General features: G+C 37.5%; 1 protein-coding gene and 1 long non-coding RNA gene across 2 annotated transcripts in view; one reads left to right on the top strand and one right to left on the bottom strand.

The window, feature by feature from the left end:
• LOC140233484 (spastin-like) overlaps positions 1 to 24,815 on the top strand; it is a 99,014-nt gene that overhangs the window by 49,569 nt on the left and 24,630 nt on the right. The gene's annotated exons all lie outside the window — the stretch shown is intronic.
• LOC140233505 (uncharacterized) lies at positions 5,847 to 8,050 on the bottom strand. The gene is made up of 3 exons (XR_011901546.1): positions 7,985 to 8,050; positions 6,516 to 6,780; positions 5,847 to 6,066 (listed from the first exon to the last, which is right to left on the bottom strand). It is a non-coding gene; the product is annotated as an uncharacterized lncRNA (long non-coding RNA).

Here is a 24,815-nt window from a genome sequence, read left to right as displayed (position 1 = left end):
GGAGTGAAAAAAGACGGAAATATTTCTGCTTGGATATTCACTCCTTTCTCACTCTCAATTCACTCCTATTGTATTTCCCTCTTCTTTTGTTACTCCGGAGGTTTTTCGCTCCTTTTTCATTCTTTTTTCAATCCCAAACGGAATTACACTCTACATGAGCACACATCTCTATCACAGCACTCAGTGCACTAGTTATTCAACCCTGGAAGAAAAAGTGACAATATGGTGATGGATTTGGGAATAATGTAGGTGGTCTGGGAGCCATTTCTGGATAATGAATACCAATCAAACTAATACAAACAAAAACAAAAAGTAACGTTCATAATATAGATATTTGTTAATATTAATGCATGTATTTTGAAGCAAACCATCCACCACTGGTAGCCCAGTGCATTGCCAACTTTATGTTCCAGTTTTGAAAGTCATTCCTACCCGAGCTGGATCAATACATGAAACTGAATAAATATAAGCTAGTAATCCAAATGGCTGTAGTTTCATTCTTTCTTATTAATTTATTCTTTCTTTAAGTAGCATTGAGGGGGATATAAGAAGATAATGTACTAAATGCTACGCATGTTATGCTTTTTTTATGAGCTGATTCTCTATACATGTATTTCATAAATGTGTGATGTCCACTGGATCACCTGAAAAAAAGAAAGGAATATACCTCTTGAAATATCTACACTTCAACTACAGAGCAGTACACCATTACAAACAGTCTTCATGTGCTGAGTATCTGGTTTTCCATGAATTATGTGGCCAATAATAATTTTACACATTTTTATCATTTAAGAACAACTGTCACCATAATCATCACAAAGTCCCTGTAAATATGCTATTCTAGCTGTCATTCCCAAAGCTCTACAAATGAAGAGTTTGTTTGCAAAAACTGATAAGTCCATATGTGCGAAATGGAGATATTTGTGATTTAAGGTCAAGAAAAATGTAGAGAATAAGAAGAAAATGTTTGCTTCTTTTGATCATAACTTCAAAAATGTACCTTTATATGTAGTGACCAATATATCATTTAAAATGTATTATTTTGTACTTTATGACAGAGACTGTACTTCAAAATCTCAAAAAATGGACTTATCAGTTTTTGTGAACAAACTCTTGAAATATTAACATCACACATTTCCCTGAAAATATGCCAAATTCATAAAGTTTGTGCAAAAGTGACAAATTTTACAAGTACCCTTCCTGAACATGTTTAATTTTCGACTACAAGTGAATATGGCATGTTCAATGATAAGCTACAAAAGACTTGCAAAGTATAGTCACCATTATCTATATTATAATACAAAAACAATTACACATGCAGTAGGAATTGTGATTGCTTCGAAAAATTGACAAAAATACAGAAATTTTCAATACTGCATGGTTAATCAAGTTTGGATCCTCTGTCATGTAACACAGTGATGCTCTACAAGTACATTGTACAAATACCTAAACATACTCGATCAGAGAAGCACGGTCTTGACTTTAAGTCTTTAGGTGGGGTATTTATGTAGATGATAGAGCCAGAGGGGGGCCTCCGTGGAACCCCCCCCCCCCCAGACCTCGACCATCAACTGTGCGATCATTACAAAATCCACACACAAATTGCCTGTGACACAATTTATAAAACGGTAATATTGATTTTCAAAAAAAAAGTCACTTGGCTAAATTATGCTAATTTGAGCATGAATCAGACCATTTGCTGTAAAGTTCCAAAAAGGCACATTTTTTTTTTTTGGTGTAAATGTTCTTTTTAGTGTCCATAGCAAATGTAAGAGAAAAAAAAATGTGCCATCAAAAAATTCTGAAGTATCTATTTTTTCTATTTACTCATGTATTTCTCTGTTTTTTACTTTTTGATTTTCACTGCCTTTTCAATGAAATTTGTCAGCGACACGTCCAGCATGAAAATATTTATGTTATTGATTACAATCAATAACCCCCCAAAATAATAATGCCTTCATGAAATTTGGCATGGAATGTCAAAGGGGGAGGAGGGCTCGTACCCCCCCCCCCCCCCTCAACCGGGCCTACTATTTATGGAAAAAGAATTGCAATCAATACAGTTGACACAACATGCATCATATCATTGATCTTCTTCACTTACATAAGGCATCATTGTACAATATTGAACACTTGTAATCCTTCTGAGTTTTGCCAGATGTAGCAACAACTAATGCATGCAAACTGAATTTCTTATAGAGTGATTTCATGTGACGTCATGTTGGCCACCATAATGGTGGCTTCCATAGCAAAGGCGATCAATATTCACTCATGCATGCCTCTCTAACAAAGGTGTTCTTTTGCCTTAGGTTTCCCTGAAGTAAACATTGCTGCAGCTTTTGTATGCAGGCTTGATTTCTAGTCAGTTTAGGCAATTGACTTCATTATGGTGGGCAATTGTGACATCACTGCAAACACTCTATAGAGTAATTCCGTGAAGTTGGGGCACAAAGTGTTACATTTTAGCATAACTCAATACTAATTATGCTATACATATATTGTTTATAGGCTTTACATTTGTATTGAGACTATACATTTTCCTTGAAATTTTGTGCCATTCAGACTCAATTTTTATGAAGTTATTAAAACGATATGTAACGGTGTCCTGTAGCATCGTGACGCGTCCATGTAGCATCGTGATAGTTAAAATCTGATCCTAAAAGACAAATTAATGCAATTAGCTTGACCAAAATTTGATATATGCATAATTATTAGATTAGTCAGACAGCTAAATATCTTAACCCTCCTTTCCACCGTTTTACTTTTACAAGAAAATTACACAATGTGTCACTATGCTAAGCGGTGGCCACCAAATGTTGCAAAAAAGGACACCGCATAGCATCATGATACATTTTGTGATTTTCTTTTAAAATTCAAACTGTGTACAGCAAATTTGAGATATTTAGCTATCTCATTCATATCTTGTAAATGCATATTGCATCAAATTTTGGTTAAGCTAATTGCCATAATTTGTCTCTTAGGACCAAATTTTAAAATATCACGATGCTACAGGACACTGTTTCATATTGTTTAATAACTTCATCAAAATCGAGTCTGAATGGCACAAAATTTCCAGGAAAATGTGTGGCCTCAATGCAAATGTAAAGCCTACAAACAAAAAATGTATAGCATAATTAATATTGTGTTATGCTGAAATGTATTTTTTGAATATCATGATGCTACATGGACACTGCCCCAACTTCATGGAATTACCCACATCAAAATATGATTGTCAGTTGCAGGTTATCTTAATAATTTGTTACGAGGTCAAGGGAAGAATTATCCATAAGTTTGACTTGGCACATTAGTGAACTAATCTATTTGGCTCCATCTACTCTAACGCCATATATTTATCAATGATGGGCTGCAGATGTTTTGTGGAAAAAGAAGTTGAACCAGTTGAGCTTCTACCCTCAAGTTTTTCGAAGTACAGTACATCAATTACATAGAGGTGAAAATATACAAAATAACTCTGGGTCCCGTAACCCTAGGGATCAATGATTCCCATCAATTTTGTGTATTTTTTTCCCCCTACTCCAAAGAAGATGGATGCAATAAATTTGAGCACATGCATATTGTGCTGCATCAATGTTAATCAAAGGGGTGACAAATGTATGTGGTATCTTAATCACAACATGGAGACATGATCTTCATCCCAAGAGGGATGGATGACCATTGGAAGATTCTACTATTTAGCTGCTATTTGTAGCATCCCCCCCCAAAAAAAAAATAAATAAATAATTAATAAGATCGAAAAAATTACATGCAAGTGTCTGTCAACAGTTAACTTCTCTCTTGAATATGAGACCATAAAAAGATTTTATTCAAGCAAGTCAGAATTGCCTGGAGAGAAGGGGGTGCTTAATCATGAGCGCAGCCAGGTTCGTATCATGCGGAATGCCAAGCCAAACATTCTTTGATATGCTTGGAACACCTCACAGATGAATGTATTGATTAACATGTGGCCATGAAGAGGAGATTTTTTCTTGACAATATAAGTCAAAACTATTTTCAGTTACTAGTACGACAATCAACAATTTAAAGCATTAAGAAACTCTTTTCATCGGCGAGTCCTGTTCTACTTTTTATGTGGAAGTGCTGCAGTACATCCTGGTAACAGCTTCATGCTAAACTACCGCTGAGCCTGATGAGGCTGACTCTTCAACAAGAATGTAAGTTCCAACGTCAGAGGAGCATATACTGTATCTCAAAAGAGGAAAGAGAGCAAGGGTATTTAGACCTATACACCGATGGTAGCTGTCTCTTCTCATTGGGCTTCTAATCTTACGTTGGAATGGTGCTCGGTCAGGGGCTTGGTGGGAGCTGCAACTACTCTCTCTCTCTCTCTCTGCCTGAGGTGATGAGTGGTGTCATAGCTCCTCAAGGTCTTCAAACGATACTCAATGAATCCATGATCCTTGCCATACAGGTATACTCCTGAAATATAAGAATGCATTGTAAGTCAAAGTTTTTTCTTGAGTCTCAACAAATTTGACTTTGGCACAGAGTTGACTATAACTGATGAAGATCTGGTAGCAGTAGAAATACATGTAGTGGCACTCTTATGGAAGAAAACGAGAACAGGTTTATCATAAATGAACGGCACAACTGGCATGTTGGAGCTTATCAAGTTACATTACGTTACGTTAAAGTTATCGTTCATTGAACCTAAGTCATGGAATCAGGCCAATCTGCACACAAACTTTTTAGACATCTATGAGAAGGTACATCAAAGATTATAAAAAGTCCCCACATTGCCTGTATATTTGCACAATGATTTCATTAAGAAATAGATGCAATTTCCCTGTAAAGGCCATTTTTTTTTTTTTTTTTTTTTGGGGGGGGGGGGGGTCATGCCCATGACCTGAAAAACTTTGGGTCCTTGCCCACTAACTAAACAAGGATGATCAACTCCTAGTGTGGCTGCTTAATTCTGTCCACTAGCTCTGGAGAAAAGTTGAAAATATTGAAGTTTTTGCAAGCTAGATGAATAAGATACCATGTATGTCACTTAAGCTTTCTGCTAAAAAGGGCTAAAAAAGTTGTAGATCACATAAACTTATGAGTATAAACTTACATGTCCTTTTGCACCTTGTGTGGCGTCTCACAAAGTGGGGTACTGCATTGCAACTGCCTTGGCTACATCTTTTGCTCACTACTTGGGTATCTGAATTTAAAAAGAAAGCAAGAAGAATGTTAATCATATTATACGACGCAAATATATAACATCAAAAATTTGGCCCTCATCTTAATCTTTTAAGGGACTGAACTATTTTTATGTTTTTTTCTTGGCATTAATTTCTATTGCTAGTCAGTACCACTGTTTCAAGTACATTTATTGCTACTTGAGCCAGATATCAGTTAATACATATGAAAATTTCATGCAGATAGGTTAAGTGTGAATGTGCACAGTTAGTAGAAAAATTTATACAAGATGTGATTATCCATTGAACTTCATGGCACATCAACTCCAACTTTTTTATTCATCATTGTGATGATCATATCATAAGTATTAGGACTATTACCAAATCAATATACATGTGGCCTGATGGGGCTACCAAGAAAATAAGTCAGCGTGGAGTCTTGTACGTTAACTCTGTTTACATGTTTCATACAAGTATATCAGTCTTTATTTTTAAATCTATAACCATCACTTCATTAACAATGTTATACTTACCGGTCCCTTCTACTTTCTTTCTTTCTTTCTTTCTTTCTTTCTTTTTTTTTTTTTGGGGGGGGGGGGGGCAAATTTTAGTCTGTTGTTCTCTATACTTGAGAAGACAATTAAAAAAAAATGAACAGGCAAATTACACTGTTATATATTGGATGGAAATGTAGTACAAGACATGACAATGGGAAACTGGTATTCCAGACCAATTTTCAATAATTATAATAATAATATCTTAAATAATTGAACTTACGCTGTACAGTTTTCTGCTTCCATTTTCAACAATAAATATGCTACAATGATCTGGATGTGCAGATGTCTCCTCGGAACAGTCAGAACTCCTTCCCTCAGCTTTTGAAGTATCTCCTCCCCCTTGAAGTGATGTGTGTGTTGAATTCCTGGGCAAATAAGTAAAATTTAATGGTTTTATGAATCATACAAATGGCATGAGGATAGTAGGTCCCTCTAGTTTACATTATAAACTTGAAGTGCAAAATCATTCAACATACATATTTGACATAAGCAACAGCTCTACTTACACAACTCAAGACTGACCATAACATGGTTTTCACTTCTGTCGATACGGCAAGTACCCAGTACACATTTTCTCTATACAAGTACTAACCTGTCAAGAAATGCATTTTCAGAGGGAAGGACAGCTCCAAAACTGCTCCATGAAGTATCTTGAAAATCATTTCTTCAAACAAAATAAAACCAACCAAGCATTCAGTCTCTTAATGTAGCCTCTTATGTAATTACTGAGACTCTAGAATGTAAAATAAATGTCAATCAATTTCAAACTAGTCTCCCTTCATTAATCATCGTGAAAAACAACAGAATAGCTTACAGCAGGGTTAGTGCAATGGAAGTCCATATCTCAGAGGCTCCTTCGCTGATGTTGGCCCGGTGTTTCCAGCATTCGTCAACCCTGAATTCAATGGCTAGTCGTTGACCACATCTGGTACTTTGCAATCTGGTGATCTGCACCCTCTTCGTGTGACAGAGACTGTACAGCTATCAATATCCGTCTTTGTGCTCCAAATAATGACCCCTACACCGAGTTCCTTTAAATCACCACCACTAGCTCCCAAAGAGCTGTCATGTATCTAAAGCTGGAGGAAAATATGAAAACACAAGGTTCAGAAATGGATTTAGAACTCGATCATTTCCACAAGACAATATGCAGTTGTTTTGTCCACACAAATACTAAGTGAGCACCAATACAAAAGCTAGTAGGCCTAATTACTTTTTTAGCTACCGGTACATCAGCATATTTAATGTTAGAAAGACCCAAAGATGATCTCTGCCAAATTTCAATACCTAATAAGGTCACCTGTAACTTTCATAAAAAACAATGTTGAAACATAGTACCCGTCATCGTCTGCTACAAGGGGGATCGATCCCCATGACGTGTGATGAGCACGCTGATCTTCAGCTAGAAGTGTGATGTCACAGTGGACCAACACTTAACACGAACAGTACACGCATTGTACTTCTTACCTATAGTAGTACAGTAGTAGATGATCACCACACATGACGTGGGAGTGTACGTGGTACTAGTATATTCTCCCAGCTGTTTGGATACTCGAATGTAGTGGCAAATAAAAGTCCTTTTTACCAGATACCGGTACAGTGTATATAATGAACAATAATCATAAATCACCAAATTTCACCATTTTTCATTACCGTACTGATCGAGATCACCATCTCATCTGGCAACACAGTGTCAGTGATTCGGCTGTCAACTCAACAATAGCAATGTAGAGTACGTGTCTAGCGCTAGGCGCTTGCTTTAGCACAGCTTAGTAACAGTTATAGTATTTATAAGTTCTATCTTTATTTACACTCGACTACATTAATCTCTGTGTGATGAGTATGCTTGTACAATGTCAATTCAATGACTAACGACCAACGTTTCACTCATCACTCATTTTTTTTTTTTTTGAAATCAGAACTCAAATTAACTGGTCTATTTTGTTTGAAAATTAGTTTCTAAAAAAGTTAAAGACTTTACCGGTACATGGTCCGCGAATAGTTCAAGCCCTAGATCCCAACGTGTACAATTAAAGACTCAACGTATTATTACATCCCAACACCCACCAGTTGAGTTTCGGCCTCGATTCTACAACTAGCTGTTCGTAAGGTGTTCTTCGACCAGCCCCATAGCTAACTGTGTATAAGGAAAGCCCCGGGCCCGGGGTTATTCGTAAGGTAACTTACATGTTCGTTTACGGAGAGGTATAACGTTAGACTAGCCCGTAATACTGGAAAAACTCAACAAGTTATAATTTGATCGATCTTTTATGGTTTGCTTACCTTCCAAAATGTGAATGATATCTCCGCCCCACTCAATTTGAAGACAGAAATTTTCTCACGTCCATCACGACATCCAGCTAGGCTCTGATTCTAACGAATACCACACGCACGTAAATCTGTGATCCTATGCATAATACACGCACAGCTAGCACACACACAGCATGCACGCAATTGCACACAGTCCACGCACAGGCGACGCGTCGATCTTCAGGTAAACCATGCCCGCGCCCAAGCCAGGGGAAATTGCGGCTGGTGATTGGCTTAGAGTAAACACATGACAAGGGAATTCTCAATTCCTATTGGCCTAGCCAAATGCGTTTAATTATGTATTCACTCGGAATTCACTCGGCTTAATTTTCACTCGGAATTCACTCGGCGAATAGGTTTCACACAAATTTCACTCGTTACAAGAGTGAAATTCACTCGACAACGAGTGAAAGTCACTCTTAATCGAGTGAAATTTTATTCACTCCTTGCGAGGAGTGAATTATTCACTCGAAATTTTTTAGAGAGTATCTGTTCTACGAAAATTACTCAGAACTTCAAACGTCAAAGTATGAGTAAGAAGTGATAATTGCTTCAATCCTGCTGATAATGACTACAGTGATTTATAGCAGACCATCATGTGACAATATGCAAACTGTAAACCAGATTGTGTCATATTGCTCTGAAGATGAAGGTGCGAACATCCCAGCCCTGTGATAAAAATAAGCATGAAAAGACATATCTTAGTGCCCATCCCCAATTTTAGTGGTTATGTTAATTTGAACCTTTCACTTGAGCAGTATTCCTTTTTGTGCTTGTTTGAGTGTGTGTTTGTGTGTGTAAATGCATATTCATTTGTATGTGTGCATATATGTGTATATCTTTGCAAATGTGTCTCTATGTGTACCTATTTCTCATCTTGGAGATTAATTCAAAGTTTTTAATTGCGATGATAAGGTTGTAGATTAGCACCTTGTGAACCCATTCGAAGGCTAGCAATCTTAAAGATAAGTTGATAATTAGAACCACAGGACATCTTAGGATTCACACTCTATCCACGAGCCACAGGTTGGGAGGAGGTCCCCAATCCTAGTTTAGTGTTGTGTGGACATGATAATCAATGAACTTGAAGGTTAGAGTGACCTCTTAGCTTCCCCCTTTGGCATCAACCTCCAGTGCATGTTGTACACTACTGTATTGTTTCACAATATCAGGTTTGTCACTAGCGCTGTGTGTAGACATTTCCTCCGATTCGGTGGTTTAATCATCGAGTGAGACTCGCACTCAAAAGTTTAATCTTGAAGATTGGGTGTCTTGTGGATGCGTGTCACAGTTAAAAACTACAAGCTATGTATGATCATATATCCAAGTTAAAAACTTCAATTAAGTCTTAAAGATAAAACTCATCATGCGAACCTAACTTATGTCTGGTTATGTGAATCCTGATACAATACAGGTAACAGAATAAAATCATTAGGAAGGTTATGGTTAAACTTTTAGATGATACTCACTGGTTTAGAGAGTAGCAAATTTTGACCAGAGAGGGGGTGATATTTTTGAATGTACAGACAGATGTGACAGAAAGATGGGAGAAGCAGAAAGAGAGCAAGAGAGGAACAAAATAATATATGTCAAAAATCCGCCAAAACCATGCCAACATTCTACAAACATTCTACAGTAGAAGGATTGGATATCTTGGATGACAGATGTTAGTGTCATTCTGAGAAATGATATTCAATTCCAACAGGACAAAAGTTAAACAAATAGGTTTTAAAAAGTGCATTGACACAATCCTTGAGACCTTTTAAATTCTTGATGACATCAATTGTCATTTCAGTTGAACCTCTATTATCCGGCCTCCCTTTATCCGGATCTCTCTATTATCCGGACGCAATCTCGCCGTGATTTTTTTTTTAAATAATTACGGGAAGAATGGGGGATTCCCAACTCCTTGAGAACTCCTACCCAAACACACATGAATTACATATTACTTCCAATATGATTAACATACATTGCATCAAATTTCCTTCCAAAGCTTACCTTCAGACATTTCAACATCCTGAAACATCCCCAAATGTAACAATGAAAAGATTGCAGTATACACATTACTACATGTGGTACTACAATGGGCTACATCAGTACATGTGTATGTATAATAATGTACATGTATAAAGCATTGAGTCTCCCGTATCCGGCCAAATCCCTTATCCGGATGAGCCCCGGTCCCGACTTGTCCGGATACGAGAGGTTCAACTGTATCTTCTCTTGCTGGTTATGGCAATTATATATTGGATTTTGTTTATTGGCTTCATTTATTAAACATTTTTGAGGAAGAAAATGCGACAATGAAAACTGATTGTATAGGGTCACTTTGTTGTTGTTTTGTGCAATTCAACATGCCTTTATGTCCAAATGAGGTGCTTTGCGCGGCTTCTCTCCCATTGAGAAAGGATGAGAATGTTTGTAGGTAGAAGGGGGCCCTTCCCTAGGTGTGCAGTGGCTGTAGGAAAGGCTGATGACTGCAGGATAGGAACCGAATACCCACGGCCCCTGGATGGCCCTTAACTTATTCATGCAGGTTGTGTGGGTTGTTTTCCTTGTATGCTTTTGGGAGAGCAAACATGCAAGCACAAGTAACTATATTCCCCTAGGTTGGGATATTACTAGTACAACAAGTTAACAAGATGGATGGAAGTACAGAGTAAAATACAGGTGGATTCAAAGATAAATAGAAAGAGAGAAAGATTTTTTTTAATTGTATTTCAGGAATTAGTTTTAATTCTGTGCTTTCAGGAAGTGAATAATGATGTAGAAATTATAAATTGTAACTCAAAATAAAAAATATATTTACTTATTAATCTTGCATCATAAGGGAACATTGATATCAGGAATGGGCGGCCTTATTAGACAGACAGATAGAAAGATAGATAGATAGACAGATAGATAGATAGATAGATAGATAGATAGATAGATGAATAGATGAAACACCCTACAGATGGCTAGATCACTGAAATCATAAACTTGTGATATGACAGTACAGACAGAATATGTAAAAAGACAGGCTTACCGTTACAAGAAAGATATGGTAATGCATTGTTACAGTTCATCTTTGTTTTTGTTTTTTTGTGTGTGTCATCATTTAATGTAAAATTTGCTCCGAATTACTATGCATAGTGTCTTTGCAATCCCTCCCCTCACCCACCCCCTCTCCATCATGGTAACAACGCTATTCAAAAGGAAGATGACAGAAAAGGTGAGAGTGTGTGCAGATAAGAAGAAAAAGAGAAAGAGAGCAAAAGATAGGAGGAATAAAGAGAGAAAGAATAAGCTCTACACCTGTGGCCCGATGCTCCCAGCTAGAAAATCACCATCTCGCTCTCCGCACAGGAATCTACGACTGCATTGAGCCAGAAGCAATCGTGGTGACATTGCTAATGACATTGATCTTACATTGATCTATTGAGACACCCTGTGGGCAGCCCTGAGGCTTATACACATCAACCATTGAAACATTTGAATGCAAGCTGTCACCTTTCCTACATAGAACCAGATGCTTGCTCACTTTGATCAGGAATGCCTTATGGCGGGTAAGTCATCTTTTGTTAGTGGGGATGCGAGGATTGATGGGAGGGGGGAGATGAATGCCACCTAGCTTCGAAATCAGACATCTCATGTATAGCTACATGTAAAATTTGGTCGGGGAGAAAATGTTTCTTTCATACTGATGCCCAGTTTTGCCCAGATTGTGTAAGATATTCCAAGATTTTATTTGTATGCATACATAAAAAGGGAGAAAGACAATATTATTCCAATGCCAATAAAAATGTCTTTAAAAAAAGAAATATCTCATAATTGTATGATTTTAGATTTCACAAAGTTTTTTGAGATCGTATCTGATAGCAGAGTGTCAACACCACAAAGTGGTGAGAAGTTACATAGAAGGGAATGCTTGCACATCAATGAGTGCAACCGAACTTCAGCAGAAGAAATGATAAGGAGGAGTGGTCATTGAGAACGAGAAATGATATTGCACTTTGTTGACATCTCACAACTCAGTGATGGATTGTGCCACTCGTTCAGGTGTCAGGGAGATTTATTTGAGAGATTGACACTCCTGGCCAGAGTGGGTTATAACTCTTTTTTTTTTTTTTTTTTTTTTTTTTTTTTTAAAGAGAGAGAGTTGCAGTCCCCTCCCCCTTGTGTCATCCCCCATGAGATATGACCAAACAGGAGGAGGTCCTGCTGATTGGAGGGAGAAAATTGGAAGAGGCACATAGAGAGAACTAGGTTGTTTTCACACCAGTTGAAAAACGTAATTACAACACTGAATAACAATTACGATTACAATTGCAATTACAATCACGATTACAATTATCTTCCACGCACATGGCCAAGGGAGGCTTTGATGATTCTTGGTTTTGAATCTCAGAGCCAGGAGAGGTGTTGTGGTTTCTTTTTGAGTTCCTATCAATCTCTCTTGTGCTGTATGCAGCGCACTCTTTGACTGCTGTGCGAGCATTTGAGGAGTGCAATTTTTTTCCGCGGAAGTGGTTGAAAAGTCACCATAAGCTTCGTCCCAAAAAAAAACATTATTTGGAGGTCAAGCTGTGCACAGGACTGTTTCGTTTCATAATTCAGGAGAATCGTGATAGGAAAATGCCTCCAGACAGTCATTTGAATCACAGTTGGAATTACGATTCAAATCACCCTCCGTGATTCCAGTTTGCATTCACACGGCCAAAATACATCATTTGAATTGTGATTCAAGTGATGCATCATTGGAATCGTGATGCAATTTATGCTCTCTCAGTATGTGTGAAAACGGCCGTAGACACACCTAGATTGAAGAAATAAGGGTTTGTAATGTAGAGAGTCAGATACAGTTAGAAAAAGATACGGAGATGAAAGACAAGCAATCAGGATGAACAGTACAGATTTAAAGGACAAGTCCACCTTCATATACATGTGGATTGAGTGAATGCAGCAATATTAGTAGAACACACCAGTGAGAGTTTGAGGAAAAGTCGGACAATCCGTTGAAAAGTTATGAATTTTTGAAGTGTCTGCTCAGTCACTGCTGGATGAGAAGACTACTACAGCTGATGATGTCACATGCGTACAACAGTATAAGGAAAATATCAAGAGAATTTCACAAAATGTTACTTATGGAAAAAACTTGCACATTTCCTCAACTTGTCACTGATGTTTGTTAAGAGTAATATTATTCCCCCTGCCTTCTGAAAGAGAGAAGTCAGGCATTCTCTAATTATGCAAGAAAAGTGAAAATATTTTGAATTAAAAAAAAAAAGATGGATGTCACTGTAGAAACAGAGAGATGTGACAGAGAGTTAGACACTGGATTTATCAGACATGTAGATAAAGAAATATGAAGGACATTGTTTGAAGTAAAGCTTGAAGTAAAGCTCAGAAATTAAAATTGCAGATATTCACCAAGAAATGTAGATTCACATACAATAAAGATATTATGGGAAAATGTAAGTGTTGCAAAAGTAAGATAGTGATGCACAAGTAAAAAAAAAAAAAAGAAAAAAAAAAAAAAAAAATATTCTATGAAAAGTAATGTGCAATGATGTTACAAGATGTATACAATGTAGATACAGGAACTTCAGTGAGACACAGACCTTTTGCAATGCAATGCAATGCAATGCAATTCACTCATTACTCATTACTAGATTCCCTTCTCCGTATTCAAAAGCGTGCAATAAGAATCATAAACCACGCCGGATATTTTGCCCATACAAATTGTTTTTTCCATCAAAACAGAATTCTGAAAATTCCAGACCTATTTTATTACAATCTCGGAATTTTCATGTATAAACTAACAACTAATGAATTACCATCTGTTTTTATCCACATGTTCAAAAGGAATCGTTCTATCCACTGTTATCCCACTCGCCAGAGTGACGCCTATCACCTTCCCCGTACTCGCACTATTTTTGCAAAGAAAACAATTATATTTACTGGACCCAGATATTGGAATGATCTCCCTCTAGATATCACTTCTTCCTTATCTTTATTCACCTTCAAACGCAAATTAAAACAGTTATTACTTAGTGGATACACACTACCAAGTTTTTAGCAACCCTTTTATGCTCCCAGTCTTTTGTCCTTGTCCGCAGCACCAAGTCATTCAAGTTATTTCATGGTACCGATACATCTTTTAATAATATAGCATTTTTGTTATTCAAACACTGCGAGATTTGTATGCAGTCTGGATTGTGCGATATCTATGTGGTTCATTAGTTTATTACTCATCGATTTTTTGTACTTGTGTAATTTTAGTTGGTCAAGACAAACATATCCGTTCTCCGTGTAAAATTATATGCCTATGAACTCGGGAACCTACAGTTTTACAAGCTTTAAAGCTTTTATGTAGGCCCCATCATATTTCTTATACTTACTAGTGACATTTTCACACAATATGACCTTGTACATTTGTGTCAAGTATATTTTCTTTTTCTTTTCTTCTACGATCAAAAGACATGATTGTATATATTTTGTATTCTTGTTTTGTTGTCAATAATTTTGTAATGTCATCATTGAGAAATGGAAATATGAAATAAATTTGAACTTTGAACTTTTTCAATAGAGAAATTCATTACTTAAATTCGATATAATGTGTTTTGTGAGACAAGAAAAAAAGAAAGCACGAGCGTGAAAATATGACTAACATTTTTATGAAAAGATATAGCCACATGGAATGAAATATAAACATGTATTATGAGGAATGTGAAATACAGATGTGGTGCAATTGTAAGATCAAACGTGTCTGAACATTTTAGTGAGTGCCAAACACACACACACAATATTGAACATGGTGCCAACGGGCCATGCTGTTTGAGAAAAGCATTCCAATTTCTAAGATTCCCGGGAACTGTGGAGTTTCAGTTCCTACCCGAGATTGAAGCTGTCTGTGTCAGCCAGCTGGAGTTCATACACAGTGTCCAGTGGGAGAGGGGGCATCCTCATCCATCAAGATGAGTCAACTGGTGAAAAGCAGCAGGAAATGGGAACAGGGTGTGAAATAATCCTTTCACAGATAACTAAAAAATTGTATGAGGCACTGATGTGAAATAACGGAGCAGAGTCGCAGGGTCGCGTCAATACTTTTCGTGTAATCCCGAGGCATCGGATATCAAGATGGGGGAAAGAACTCAAGCTCTTCATGTTATGTGTGTGATTTATTATCACCATTCTCATCCTGATTAATTTGTATGTGTATTTGATTTCTCATATCCATATTTGTGTGCGTTTGCGAGGGTTCATCTAAGCACGAAATCAATACCAGGCGCTTAAACATTAAGCTTTGTTTTTGCCATTTTTCCTGTCCTGTTGCAGACTATTTAGAGTCAAACTGTGCACAAATTACACGATCAGCATATTGACGTCATGTGTATGCCAAGGCAAGCAAAAAGCTCATCTGCTTCAATCATCATGCACCTACTGTACCTTGATAAGCCAGAACTGTGATGAAAAAAAAAAAAAAAAACTTTCATATAAATGCATTTTTTTTTTTGCAGGAGGCGTAGCTGGTTATTTATCATATATAACCAAGTGATAATGCTCAAATGTGGACCAGTTTTGGATGAGTTAGAAGTCATGTGCTTATCATAATTTCAGATTATGACATTTAAAGTCACACTGAAAACCTAGCTTAACTCATATGTGATCATGCTATATATGATATTATACAGTTGTGAGATACTAAGTACAGAATTAATATACACGTCTTCTTCTCTGTACTTCCCAGCAGCTGCTTCCAGTTGAACTCTGTGTGTATAAAGGATTGGGTCTTGTAATCATAAAGCGGGTGCCTCCAAGGGAGAGAGGGTTTAGAAAAGAAATATGCAACGGATACAGTCAGATTTGAAGCTTTGTGTAGCTGGGTAGTAGAACTTCAGTTCTTCAAGAATTTTCTAAATTTCTTCTCAACACTCAGTCATGTAATGTCCATGTATATCTTTTGTGTTGGTAAATTTTTGTGTTGGTAATTTCTCAGGCTCAGTTGAGTGAAGTGAATTTTGCAAGGTTTTAATTCTGTGAAATCGGAGATAGATACTGTTACATATTACTAGCAAAAAACGATGCATGATTTTATTTTTGTGTTGGTTTCATATTGCACAAATGTGCAAACATTTCCACACAGAGAAAATTTCCACTTTCACAGTATTCCCATCATGCAAAGTTGTTCTTTTGGCAGATTGTATTCCATAACCATTCCAGTAAACTACAAGTTTACTTGAGATCTGCCAGGAGTTCCAGTCCATGGGCAACATCTAAATATTAGAATGTTATTTGATCTTTACTGATTAGAGATGGACTTCACTGATGGCATGTGAGAAAGATGTGATCAGACACCATTCTTTTCACATATCAGATCTCAAAAGTTACCCATCACTGTGAAACATGATGCAAACTCAACCCGATCTGTATTAGACTTCCTTCTACCCCGGGCTTCCTCTCAAATTCATGTTCGCGTCTGAGAACTGAAATATTAAAACTGGAACAGAATACTCACCAACAGAGTCCCCCCTCCGGAAAGATTTAGGCCATTGCTTGCCCAGGAAATTTTTTGCGCAGTCGCGAATGTCATTCTGGAGGTAAACCTGATAGGCTTTTCTCCCTCCAGTGAAGTGAGTTTTGGTTCTTTCTACTCCTCACTCGAGAATTGGTTCTTCCTACTCCTCACTCGAGAATTGGAGGCAAAGCAGGCGGGCGGCAAGTAGAACTTGATTTGTTCGAGGGTGGAGCGGAGCAGAAGACGAGTGCAGAACCATAGTTTTAACAAGATTGAATTCATCAATTTATCTAATGAATTTCCCATTTTTGAAAGTAGGATACATTTTGTCGATTTTCATCGACAAATCAATCATCGGGGTTTATCATTATGTTGGAGTGGGGTATGTGAAGAGGCGCAGTGGAACGGGAGAAAGTCGAGAGTGAGGATTGGATGATAACAGGACCAAAATTGGAAATAGATTGAATCACAGCATACAGCCATAAAGGACTTTTAGGGTGCTGTCTTTGCATGCCGTATGTGTCACATTCTATATTGCGTAAATGTTATCTTTTGGCTTTTATGGCAGTTGGGGGAGGGGGAGGGGGATGGTTCAGGGGAAGGAGGAGAGGAGGAGATGTTGGATGTTGAGGACATTTCTACCATCCTCTGGTTTCCTGCCAACATGCCGCAGCCTCTCATCTCAGTCTCAGGAGTCTTGTCAAGGAGCTGGAATTAAATCCCCCGAAGGAAATTTTATCTCCGGTGCAAAACAAACTAGACACTTTACCTCCCCTCCCCTTCCCCCTTCTTCCTCATTTTTCCTCAGCAGAATAAGAGGGTGATTTTCTCCCCAGCAACTTTGAACAATGCAAGAACATTTAAAGTCCCACTGAACTCTGAAGTTACAGGGAAAAGTACTGTGAGAGAAATCACTGAGAAATTTATGTTTTGCATAGTATGCTAAACAGGAAACAAAATTCCTTTTATTCTGTAATTGTGTTTACCAACTGCAAATTCATAATATCCTGGAACTGACTTAAAACTGCCCACTCAGAATAGATATTAAATAGATGAGTATAGCAAACAATATCCCGAGTAGGATTTTTTTCCCCCATCTTATTTGGGAGAATGGATTGCTGATGACATAATAAGTTATTGTTTGTCATCTAAACATTATCTTCACTCAAAGATGAAGTTCTAAAGCTGTAGTACCATGGTAAATGCTCAGAAGGTACATAGGCATCACACATATACCCATGTCAGTAGGAGGATTCACATTGGCCCAGTTTCTCAAAGTTAGGGAAGGTTAGTGATATAGAAATCAAAAGGGAGTGAAGTTCTTTATGTCTTTGTTAATGCCCTTGTACTACACATTTTTCATTTATCTGCAAGTTAACTTAAGGCTCTCAACCACATGAATTATTGTGGTAAAATTGTGAATGGCGAGATGGACATGTGAATTTAGTGATCATTGCAAACATGGTTACTTACTACCTACTACCAGAGTGTGATATTGTATGAATACAAAGCTGTGAAAAATTGTGAATGAATATTAGCTTACATGCTTCAAAGAACTAAAAATCTTTGAGTTTCAATTTACCATGTACTCCATTTCCCCTGAGACATCAGTGTTGTAATAAAGTATCTATTCAGTAAACGGTTTGTAAGTTCATTAAATGGTTTATGAGTTTTGATATTTGTTAGTACATTTGCTGTAGGTCTCCTGATAATGACAGAATTATTGTCAAAACTTTTGTTCACTGAGTGTTGTTGTTTTTTTTTTTCATGCATTGGAACATGAGCTCACTCAGCAAAGTTTGAATGATTTTATATTAGATGAGCCACCACTATGTTAAACAGTGTGTTAAGCTTCATTCCTGTGAACACTGCAGTCCCTCAGGCCTTCTAAACATGTATGTGAGGATGAATATATTCACAGGTTTGGTCATGGAGGTAAGTTGTATCCTATCTCCTGTCTTTAGTCATGATGTGTTTGAAGGTCATTGGTTTTCTCCACTGTCCACTTCACAAGGTTTTAAAATTCCCTATAGGACTTTTCACACTTGCAAATTTTTGCTTAGTCCCGTACCAACGGTGGGGCTAAGGGGGGGGGGGGGGGCCTTAGCCTTATCCCAGGACAAGAGCTTAGTACGGGATTTCTTGGCGAGTGTAAAAAGCTGAAAAAAATGGTACGGGACTAACAATAGTCCTGGGTCAGAGAAAGTATGGGGTTAAGAAACACAAGTGTAAAAAGGGCTTATGTTAATGAACTCACCTTCTGCGTTAACCAGTTGAGGATGAGTCCTGAGTGTACTTGGGCAGGTGCCTATGGGAAATGCTCGTTGTAGCAAAATCAGTCCATCCTCAATGGGTTAAACTGGGTTGTCAAGTGCAATGCACTATGCTTCAGACTTTCACTGAATCAAGTATAGTCCTCACTGATAAAAAACCACTGTCTTACCACCATTGATAACAACAGTGATATTAAAACTCTTGGTTACAGGAATATTTACCCTGTCATCAATGATAAGCAACCCATGTGAATGTGACTTATAAGGCAAAGTGTTTGCCTCCCAAACTTTCAGACAGGAAGAGTAATCACCAACTCACTCATTCTTCATTATCTTGGACATGTCCCCATTGATGTATCACTGTCCCTTCTTTATTTGTGGTATGAGTGTATCAAATAAGATACTGGATGCTTATGCTATATGGTGACTTCACTGCAATTCAACATTTTTATGCCTCTGCCCGAAGGGTGCCGGAGGCATTATTTTTTTCATAATGATAATAATAACATAGCCTCAGTTACCCAGGGGAGCCTCTTCAGTGTTAGCACTGGTCTTCCAAAGAGTCCTTCCTATGGGATTACCCTAGCAATGCCAGATACCCATTTACACTCCTGGATCAAGAAGACATTGCGGACAAAAAGTCTGTGGACAACAGCCATGTCCAGTGACACTTCCACCAAGCAGGATTTGAATCCAGGATATTTTGTTTAGGAGGTTGAAGCCTCTTCCACTGGATTGCAATGCTCACAGGAGTGATCTATTGGCTTTCCATATGCTGTGAGTAGAAGGAAAGATACAACAAAGCACAAACTGCAGCATTGACCAAACAACTTAGTGAACTGGAATCTGGTAGGGCACACCCATAAGAGATGAAATCTTCATCCACAAATCATCTCGAGTGTTCCAGATTTCTGGCTTTCCCAGGGTGCTTTCGACGTGGCAAGCCGTGACTAATTCTAATGGCTTTAATTTTCTGCTTGCCCAACGAGTGCGTGCTTCGCTCCCCGGGCGCACATGAAATCCTATATTGTGCTCCGTTTGGGCAATCCAAACCGAACCAGATGCAATATCATCCTCGTGTCTGCACATGAATTATAAGCCGTTCTTTTCATTTCTCTTTGGGAGAAAGATTTCTTTTTTTTTCTCTCTCTCTCTCTCTCAAAAAGTGTCCCTCCCATATTTGCTGATTTGGGATGGGGCGGATGCAGTTGTCATGCATTGATAAATTCACAGCATGCGAGCGTTGCAGTCATCTAGATTGATGAATCCAAACTCTGACCTTTAAAATCACTCGCTGGAAGCAGTGTTCATACAGTTATCCATTGCAAGTATGACAGAGTTTGCTTTTTCAATTTAGAGAATATCACAAGTAACATTTGTCCCCCTGTATTTACATCCTTAAAACTTGCTATCAGAGTGCATTTCTTCTTGCAAATTTACTGTCACTGTTTCAGTTCAAGAGATTTGTGAGACTCAACCATATCATTAATATGTTTTCTGTTCTTCAAGTTTCACCTTGAATCTTTATTTAACTTGGATACAATCTGTGATGTCTCAACTGTAACTGTTTGCTAAGAGTCTGGATAGTTTCAAATGGCAACAAAATTGAAAATAGCGGATAGATTATGTTTTGTTTGAACTCTTTGTTTGATGTTATGAAGGATGACATCCTATGGTCTAAGTTTGGAAGCTGTGTGAATCAGACAGGCATGTCCAAACTATTCATTTCATGGGTTAGTCATAGATTTATTTATTTTTTTTTTTGTAATTTCTACACCAAACTGACAACACTCATTTAAAGATGGAAAAGTATTTGTTTTTCATAGGGATGGACAGTCTTTTTATCAGCAGTGATGCTCATCCATGAATTATTGCATTTTCATCAAATATGGATGACTCTAAAAGGAATTGTGCTCAGGAGAATTGTAGCACTTGCTTTAGCTAGTATCAAGATCCCTTCTCCCTGTGATATAAAGTTTTTTTCATTGCATGGGATGTGTTCTTCCTTCTGAAGGTTTAGCTCTGGTCTCAGAAAACGTTGATTACTGACAGAGGAACGTGACCTTTTGTGTATATTTGAGTGACTATCTGTCAAAAGTGTTCGAGTAAGTATCAATTAAAGTGATGGTATATCAGCTTTAGTCATCGCTTATAGCATTGTCAGTTATGAAAAAGGCAATATCAGTGTCTGGGGAAAAAGGGAGGTGTGTCCTGTCAAAGAAATCCAGAATTGGTGATTGTTATTTGAGAAATATAAGGAGTCAAGGTGTATTCGTGTATGTTAAACAAGTAGGGCAGGATCACCTTAATCAGGGATGGAGTGGAAGAATTTTAAAGATGTTACGACCAAAATCACTCTGAGAATGATCGCACAAAAGAAACCAACTAATGTTCAGGCAGTTTATTAACAGTGATATTGTGGGTACAGACTCGTAATCGGTTTTCACATCAGTACAATAATGATCAATTCTAGAAACAATTACAAATCAATAATGGAATCACTTACATATTTGTTATCAAGTAATCCTTTGAAAATGTTCAGATACGATGTTCGATGCACCGATGAATGATCCTTGACGCATCGAGGAATGATTCCCCCGACGTAACTCCAAAGACACAGGTTGCATTAATCCATGTTAATCCGGGGTAAAATCCGCGATATATGTCCACGGTATAATGTTCACAGCGAAACGTGTAGAATCCAAACGTTATGACGACCACGTCCAGTTGATGCGTTGAATGATGATTCACTTTACAATGTCCAGCAAAGAATCCAGCCCGTCACAGCTTTGCCGTAATAATGTCCGTTGACTCTAAAATATGGAGTCTATCTCCAATGTAGGCAAATTAATTCTCTGCAGGCAAAATGTCTCCCAGGCCTTATCTCCACAAACACAGTTTGTATAGCAGGTCAGCAGGTAACACAGGACTGACTATAACAAGTCGCTTCAGAGCCAGAAGTGACGTAACTCTCAGAGCAGAGGTGTTGGGTACTCTGCCTACCTCAGAATTTCTCCGGCTTATATACTATCCATTCACCCCTTTCTTGTACATTCTGTAATTTTCTCCAACCTGGGGCCACATACCTGAACATACTAGCAAGTCCAAATTCCAGGAATCCTGGATGACTCACTGCCTAAATATGTGCATAACATCATTGCCAAAATTAACTACCAATCACACTGGGCTACAGGGACAGTGCCTCACTCATCCAAATATGTTTACAAGCACTTCCCAGAATTTTCTGGAATGGGTTAAATCATTCTAGATTGAGTGAGCTATAATATTTCCTGTCACATGCATACATGTACTGTAGCTACATTGTATACCACCTATAAAATTCTCCACTGATCTGGTCAGCCTGTGTGTACTATATCTATATCACATAGAATGTTCTCCATTAATCTGGTCACCCCGTGTACATACAATGTACACATTAAAACAACCATGCATACTGCCTTGATACATTATACATGTACATAACTACTTGTGTGTACATTTGTGACAAAGATAAGACAGCTTATCTGATCATTCATATACAAAGTATTTTAAAGATTTTTTTTTTCACTATATCTCACCGTATACAGTTCAAAGAAGGGTAACTAGTAGTCAGCTTTAGAAACAAGACTAGTTTTTTATGGTTTTTCCTACATCTTAGTGAATAATATTGACCTATTAATTTCCTGAAACAAAACTTTTATGGTTCAGTATTGTGTTTCTTTATCATAATTTATAGTGGTCATCATTAAAAAAAATCATAAGGTACATTAAAAAATATCCTTTTTCATTTGAACCCTTAATTTCAAACAATTGTTTTTGTTGTAGAATTTTTACAATCCTCTTTAGAGTTAATGCTTAAATTTTCAACACATGCTAACAGATTAAAGGACTCATTTCTCTCTCTGGTTGCTCATTTCCTCCATCTCCTGTCTAAGTATTATGTGGATTTCTAGCATGATAATCATTTTCGCAGTGCATGCACGGGAGCAGAGTTAATCTCTAAATTGTAACAGTTTATCAATGTGTTGGGTATTAAAGCTTGGCTTTTCCTGACCTGCCCTGAATCATATTGTATTTCTTTGTATTCTGTTCCTCATTCATGAATGCGTTAGTGATTTTTTTGTTTGTTTGTACATGTTCATAGGAATTGAATATTTTTCATCTGGAAGAATGAAGTAAGAAAATTGAATTAATTTTTTAATGCATGTAAAAGCAAGAATGTTACTGAATAAACTATATTGCATTGAGCCTGAGAATCCTCCATATAGCTGTGAAATTTTACAAAATTTGTAAAATATGGAGGAGTCTCCCACCTACTAGAGAAAGTTAGCATTTCTAATGCAATTCAGAATACCATTTAACCCGTTTAGGATGGGCTGATTTTGCTGCATCACATATTTTCCGTAGACCCTTGCCCAAGTATACTCACGACTTGTCCTCAACAGGTTAATGATGGAATGACTGCATGCTTTGTCATGACCCACAGAATGTGACACTATTGAGGACCGGCAGTGTAATATGAGGCTTGGTTTATCAAATTCTGTCGATCTCCTAGGTAGGAGTCTTTTCCCTCTCTGGCTGATTATGTGCCCATGATTAATATACACCTGACTTTCAAAATTTCTGATTCTAATTCCATAAGTCCCCCTCATCTCCCGTACTTTGAATTTCATGAGTTTGGGGATTATGGATTTATGCTGCATTTTTTTTTTTTTTTTTTTGAGTTAATTTTCAATATCACCTCAGCTAGCATTAGAATTCCACTGCTGTTCTTGTCGGTGTGGCTCTGCGATCAAGCAACCTGCCTTCCTCCCCCTTCTCTCTATCTCTCTTTCTATCTATCTATCTATCTATCTATCTATCTATCTACGTTATCTATCTATCTTCCTACCTTTCTACCTGTCTGTCTCGTAGAGGCGTGTTTAATGAGCTGATCTTCATGCATAAACCACTGTTCATGAAATTTATGTCTACTTTGTGAGTGAGAGAAATCCTGTATTCAGCTTGTGTGGTTAAGTATGATGGATTCAAACTAGAAAAGCAAAATATGAAAACAATTTTGCTTTTTCTGCCAAGATTAAATTAAGAATACCACATAGTGTTATTGCTGAACATTATTCATGAAGAAATGTCCTTATGTTTCTGAACAAATGACAGTATTTCCTTGAATCTGTTCGAAAGGGAAATGGCCAATGTTAAGCAGCTTTTATGAGAAATCTTATTGTCTCACACTTTAAATGTCAAAATGTAGATATGTATATGTGTAATATAGAAATAATAATAAATTGTTCTTTAAAAAAAAAGACTTCAAATTTGACCTGTTAATTGGCTAGACAAGAGCAAGTGGACAGTGCTGGTTTAAAATGAACTTGTATTCATCCTCACACAAGGATATCACCTGTGTGAAGGTATACTTGGGTCATGATGGATTAGGCAGTGCCAATCATTGACCTACTCCTGCTGCAATAAATTCCTGGGTATCTGAAGCCCCTGATGAGAACATTGAACTATATAGGCACCTGTTTGTCTGGCATTAAGAAGATTTTTGACGAGATCATAGGATTGGAGGTGGGGGGGGGGAGGGGGGGAGGGGTGGGGGACTTTCAGAAAGCTTATCACCTCATACCATTGGTGGGATTCACACTGATGCGAATTAAGGGGATACAATTTCGAGATTTTTGCCTGTGTGAACATAATCTCACTAGATAATGTGATTTGCATTGCGATCAAAAGCCCAAGAAATCTTGTGATTATTTCAGAATCATCACAATAATTTGAGAAATAGCATGATACTTTGCACCATGTGAGTGTATGAAACCTGAAATCGCAAGATTTTTAAATCCTGTCATTCAAAACACATTACTTCAGCATGTGAATACAGGGGCAAGTGTTACCATTTTGGTAGATTTCGGGCATGCGAAGTTTGGTCATTGAAATATTGTTATCGGCAATTAGCCGGATATTTCTCTCTATCTGAACGGTGCAAAAAAAAAAAAAAAAAATTGGTGTTTAGATATTAATCGACATAGCGCTC

This window comes from Diadema setosum, chromosome 1, assembly GCF_964275005.1.
Source record: "Diadema setosum chromosome 1, eeDiaSeto1, whole genome shotgun sequence".
Classification (NCBI taxonomy): Eukaryota; Metazoa; Echinodermata; class Echinoidea; order Diadematoida; family Diadematidae; genus Diadema; species Diadema setosum.
The sequence above is the reverse complement of the archived record's forward strand: the minus strand, read 5'-3'. Positions and strand labels throughout refer to the sequence as shown.